This window comes from Perognathus longimembris, chromosome 25 (genome assembly GCF_023159225.1).
Source record: "Perognathus longimembris pacificus isolate PPM17 chromosome 25, ASM2315922v1, whole genome shotgun sequence".
Lineage (NCBI taxonomy): Eukaryota > Metazoa > Chordata > Mammalia > Rodentia > Heteromyidae > Perognathus > Perognathus longimembris.
In genome coordinates, this window is record NC_063185.1 from 19,224,515 (window position 1) to 19,230,705 (window position 6,191).

The following is a 6,191-nucleotide window of genomic DNA, read 5'->3' on the forward strand; positions in this document are numbered from 1 at the left end:
GTACAGTGATGCATCCAATGAGTTTAAATAAACTAACAAGCAGTTAGTCTATTCTGACTATTTCTAGTCCTCTGTGATTGGATGGCAGCCTGTGGCACAAAGAGCCCAATAACATCAAAGGCTTGTCTAAATTTTTAAAAATGCAGGCTTGAGGCAGAATGACTGACAAAAATCATCCAAACTTTTGGTAACCTATGTTCACAGCCTCAAGTAAACATAGCCAGAATTTCTGATCTTTCATCTCCTGGAATTTCTCAATTGCCACTTGAGAGGCATTGCAAAAATTCTCAGCTCTGAACTGTATTACTACCATGGAGTGCCTAAATTTCAATCGCTTTACATAACTTTTAGGGGTTTATTGGTAAGGAAAAAAATTCTTTGTTGGAAATACACATGGCACGGAGATGGGAGTTTTTATAAACAATTTTTTGAATGTGCGTGTGTGCGCACACACACACACATACACACACACACACACACACATACACACCTATCACCCTGATAGGCAATAATGGCTCTTTAAGGCGCTGTCACCATCAATCGTAAAAATACATATTTAGAACACTTTAAAATGTGTGTATTACAAAAAATGTTTTAAAATGAAAACTATTTACCCAAAAGACAATAATGGTTCTGAAGAGTATTTTGTAAATTTCTATTTGAGACTTTGAGGGGAAATGGAAGATTCTTGACCTGGGAGATGATAAAGATTTCACTGGAACCATTAACATTTATTGTCTCTCAAAGGCTAAAACAGGTTTCTGAGAACATGTTTTTAGATTGGAATCAAAACACAGCCCATCTTCTAACAAAGGTTCTTGGGTGTGCCTCTGTCCTGCTCAAAAGCTGACAGACAGCAGTCCGTTATACTAAGTAATGGCACACTTAGAAGAGAATGCCATTGGGAAACACTAGCCCAGGGACCTTGACTAATGGGCACTGCTTAATGTTCAAAGACCCCATCAGCTCTGGTCACTGAGGAGGCCCGCTTAGAGTAGTGCATTAAGACCTTGGTAGAGAAAGTCACTGTGGGAAATCTGATAGGACGAATTAGATGTTTGCCAGGAAAACACTCTTTTTCCCTTTGGTCTGATTCAAGAGAAAAGACACAATTCATAATATCATGTCGGAACTTACTCTCTTATACCTCCTGTATTTCCTTCTGAAGTCTTGACTAAAACAAACAACAAAACACACACACACACACACACACACACACACACACACACACTGAAAGTTGAGTCTGCTCTGTTTGCTAAGGAGGGAAATGGTGTGTTTTCTGGCTAATGGAAAAACTTGGGGTGGCAAACGCCATAAAATACATTATATCAATCTCAACGTTCTAATGTTGTAAATGTGTTTTTTGCTCAGATTTTCTCCAATTCTTTAAACAAAAGAGTTCGGGGTTTCATAAGAAGAAGGAAAAAAAAGAGATGAGATGGGAGCAAAGTAAGAAGGAGAAAAGGAAAGAGCAGGAACCACAGAAAGGAAGAAAGAAAGATGGAAAGTAAACAGGGAACGACTAAAAGATTTCAGGCATCTGTAATAGTATATGCTAAGTGTTAGCCCGAAGCAAAATGTCACAGGCAACTTATACACGGAAGTCAAAAATGGAAAGATGGAGTGACTTAACCACAGCCACATGAGAAACACAGTTAGACATAAACAATTGGGGTGGGAATTGAAAGGGGCTCCTGTAGACACATTTTTCACATTTTTATACTATAGAATTCACAAATCTCTACTGGGCTTCCTCAGAAAACATTACCTGTCGGGCCTGAATGGCCAGCTGGGTTTGATTAGGACAGCCACATGCCCCATACGGGTGAAAGAGGTCTGGCATGATTGGACTTTGCTTTACAGCAGAGGAAGTTAAGTCCCTAATAGTTAATGAAATGAACAGATTTCCTTTCTTACACCTGAAATAACCTGCTTCCCAGAGCCAGCCCAATAGACTGTCTCAGAAAGCAAATAGACCCAGTACCTTCAAAGCCAAGCTTTCATTTATTGTCAAGACAGAATCAAATTGGTCCTCTTTATGTTATACATGAGTTAGGCTGACCTAGCCATTCATACATAGCAAAGTAGTGGTTCATTGTTGCCTTTCTTCCCCTTTCCTGTAATGTTACAAAAGGAATCTAAATACTCAAGGGCTGCTAAGCCTCTCAATGAGAGTACTTAGCTCACATCAATGGTAATAGGACTTAAACCTAGGCATTTTAGGCAGAATGGATTTCTTTGTTGGGTATTTTCCCTCTTTTCCCTGAGCTCAATTTCACACCAGCTATGTGTGCAAACCCATAATAAATCACTGGAAATGTAAAATACACTACAACTACACCACCACCCCCCGAGTTGGCCTGGGTCATTTATCATTCTGTGGATTTCAAAAAGATGGTAGTGTTTTTATTGCCAAGGTCTTGTCATTACAGAAACGAGAAAAGCAAGTATTGATCACAATTAGATCATGTATTAGCAGCCCCTGATGTCCACACTGCTGAGGATTTCAACCTAGATCATTCTCCCTTCTGTTAAAATTCTGGACAGCAATTTCTTTTATGTTAGAATAACTAGTATAAACCCATAAAATGTAACCTAAAAATGTAATTATAATCGCCATGTCCAAACCAAGCCAGTCAATATCTTTGAGATTCTAATAGTTTCAAGCACTATTACCTTAACGGTCTCACATCACAGGACTGATTAAAGAAACATTTTGTCTTTTTATCTGTATGGAATGGCCAGTGTAATCACCAAGGCATAGAGAGCTAAAATATTTATTAGTGAGTATACATCTTGGTTCAGGCAGTGAATGTCAATTTGGGTGTGGAAAGTTACAACATAGCTCTCTGTTCGATTCATTTTGAGGTTCCTCTGCCATTTCTGGAATGTTCACCCCCAAACCCGGAAAGAGTTTTTTAAAATCAGCCCCAACACCCGAGTAAACTCCTCCTGTGGGTTTGTTTCTCAGAGCAGCTTTCCTTCAAGAGATTTCAAACTGGTCTTAAAAATGACAGCTACGATCAGAGAGTTAGCTAGCATCAAGACACAGCTGACAAAGCAGAGGTGCTCAGGAGGTATGATCCAATGTGACCACCCAGAGAACCAGCCCTCCAGTGCACGCCTCCCCTACCAACAAACAGGGCAGGGAAATGACACCACGCACTGGGGCCTTCATGATCAACAGAACCCATGATCTAATCATCAAAATCCATTCTGTCATTGCACCCGAGCAAAGGATCAAACTCAGAACTGGAAGGGGCCCTCTGAAGATTTTTCTTTAAGTTAGGCACCGAGTATTGTTTCTTTTCACTAGGCTCTATCAACATCTCATTATGGAAGTTCGGGATCTAAGAAACAAGCAGAAAAGTGTTTTGAAATGAAGGGTACCATCCTGGCCATTTCTCTAGAGAACTGAGTAACTCTGTTCCCCCAATTAGTTGGATGGAAAGAAAATGTAGTGACCCATCAGTTTCAGACCCATCAGTCTGGCTGAGTCCTCAAATAAAATCTCTTACCATGTTAGGTCCGCGATTGCTTTCACAAGTAAATGTGTTTCCAAAGCAAGATCAGAAAGGAGTAGTTTAAAAAAAGAAAAAAGAAATCTGCCTCATTCAGAGAAAGATACACTGTGCCTGGTAAAAAGGCAACAACACTGGCCTCATAGCAGGCTGCTTAGGAAAAGACTCCATTGTGACTCTTGCTAGTTATAAATAAACAGGGTCTCAGGCCCTTATGGGGCGGGGGGGGGGAGGCTTGAGCAGAAGGGAGGAGAGACGGGTACTTCCTGCTCAAAAAAAAAAAAGAAAAAAGAATCAAGCAAGAAAATACCAACCTTGTCACTCAGGATAGCCAAAGAGATAGCCTCCCTCCACACAGTCTACCCACGGGTTAACAGACATGTCTAATACTTTTCACCTAGTCTGACTTGACAGATGCCTAACCTTAGCTACTGAGTGGAGACAGACTGATGGGCCTTGGCCATACAGGGGGAAAAATTTTTGATGCTTCTCACTTATGACATGATTGATTTTCTTTCAGCAGCCCTTCACTTTGGGAAGTGGTGAGGGCTGGCTCGCTGCGCCCGGTACGCCCTGACCCCTCGACATGTGGCCGCTGTGAGGCTGGAAACCGATGACGGCAGAAACCTACAAAATCAATAGGCCCTGTCAGTCAGGGGCCAGGCGGACGTCTTTTAAAACCCCAATCACGACATGCATTTGCCGCACGGCGTGGGCCTACTGCACACTTGAAAACACACTGAAGTCCAGCCACCCCCAGCGCCCCCACCCCCAGCGCCCTGCTTTCCTTTCCTTCCCTTTTTTTTCTTTCTTTCTTTGGCTCTTGGTTTTATCCTTCATTTTTACCTCTTTCCTGAAAGGGGAAGAAAGCCTTCACCTTTCAAACAACCAGGGAGATCAAGCCCAGCCCCAAGGTTGATTCTTCATGATTTTTAACACACACACACACACAAAAAAAATTCCCTGGAAACTATTTGAATAGCATGAAATAAATAGAACACCTTACTGCCGCCAACATAAACAGTGACATCATTTTCTTTCTTTCTTTTTTTTTTTCACATTATCTGGAAAGAATTTAGATATAAGACTTTTAAGTCTTAAAACCCATGAGGGCAAAGCTTGCCTAATGAACTTGATTAAGGAAAGACTATTGTTTAATTTTTCTTTTTTAAAGGTGAAAGAATCACACGCACACACACGCAAACACACACGCAAACACACACACACAAACACACACACACAAACACACACAGAATGCTTTGATGGAGAAGAATAAGACTGAAAGAAATGGTTCAGTTTCTAAACAGGGTCAGTATAATATTCTCTATTCACTGTATAAGAAAAAGAAATCCACACACAAATATGCATCTTTTCTTTGAGAGGTAGACAATGCAAAAGATGGCATTTAGAGTCTTCACGATCTGGGGCAGGAGTAGAAAAGCGAGAGGATAAATATCAACTGTGACAAACCAAAAAGATAAGAGAAATACCATCATTTGGAATGTTCAGGCACATAGAAAGAAACCCCACATGCACACAAATAGAAAAAAATAAAGGAAGAAGAAAGTGGGAAAGGGTGGAGACTACAGAAATATACAACTGAGAGACTATTAAAATGTATATTATAGGAACTATGTGAAAGTATATGTCAAAATTTCTGGGATATTCGTTTCTTGCTTTCATTTAAGAAAAATGGATAGGGTAATTATGCATCTTTTTAAAAAAAAAAGTCCACCAAGGTAAACATCATACATTAAAAATAAAACAAATAGACAAAAATCTGTGCTTGAATTCCCAAACTAAGCCCAATTAAAGGTTTCTTTATGGCAGTAAACCTGACAGGCTTACAACCCCCCTCCCTGTTGCAGTGGGTGTGTGTGTTTTAATGTAATATTAATGAGCCGGGATGGAGGGTCATAAAAAGTGATAGGTTTTTGCGATGGTAAATTATAAATCGGTATTGATTTTTCCCGGCACTAATGCAGCCAGCTTATTGTAAGACACCACAGGCAAAGTGCACTTTATCAGATTAGACTGGGGCCAGTATCAAATATACATGAGAATAAGGATGCATTTGTGAGTTAGACTAGACTTTTCTTCCCTAACAATGCAGGAAATTTTTAAGGTGGGGGGGGGGGCGGGTAACCAGGATCCTGGAAAATTCAACTTTTTTTTTTTTAATCCTCCAAAATACAAATCACCCAAATTGTTGCTCTTGGGACAATTTGTTTCCAAATGAATAGAAGTCAGTAATTATATCAATTGAATTATAAATGGTCCTGGTTAAAGGCTGTTCGAAGTTTCTGGTGTTAATTTGTAGTGTAGGTCTGTGCCAACAGCAAGAACGGCAGGCTGGTATCTCCTTCCGTGTGCCCGGTCTGGGTTATCACTGCGTTGGACCACACAAGGGGGCAGGGAGGAAGGTTGATTTTTTTTTTTTTTCAAATGACCAAGAATCAGAGGAGCTCTATTAGACATTGCACTTGAACCTATTTGGCTACAGAGAGAAGAGCCCAAGAACGAATAAGGACAGGAAGATGAGCGCCCGCCACTCCATGATTTCCACAAAGCCGTGATTACGCATCACGCACTACCCAGTGCAGTCCTGGCCCAGAGCGTGTTGTTCTTCGCCTTTTGTTCTTTGGAGACTCTTTTCCTCCAGCTTTGTTG

At 40.7% G+C, this 6,191-nt stretch overlaps 1 protein-coding gene across 7 annotated transcripts in view; it reads right to left on the minus strand.

Moving 5' to 3' along the window:
- The window catches only part of Ebf1 (EBF transcription factor 1), a 381,892-nt gene that overhangs the window by 249,858 nt on the left and 125,843 nt on the right, over positions 1 to 6,191 (minus strand). The window lies entirely within an intron of this gene.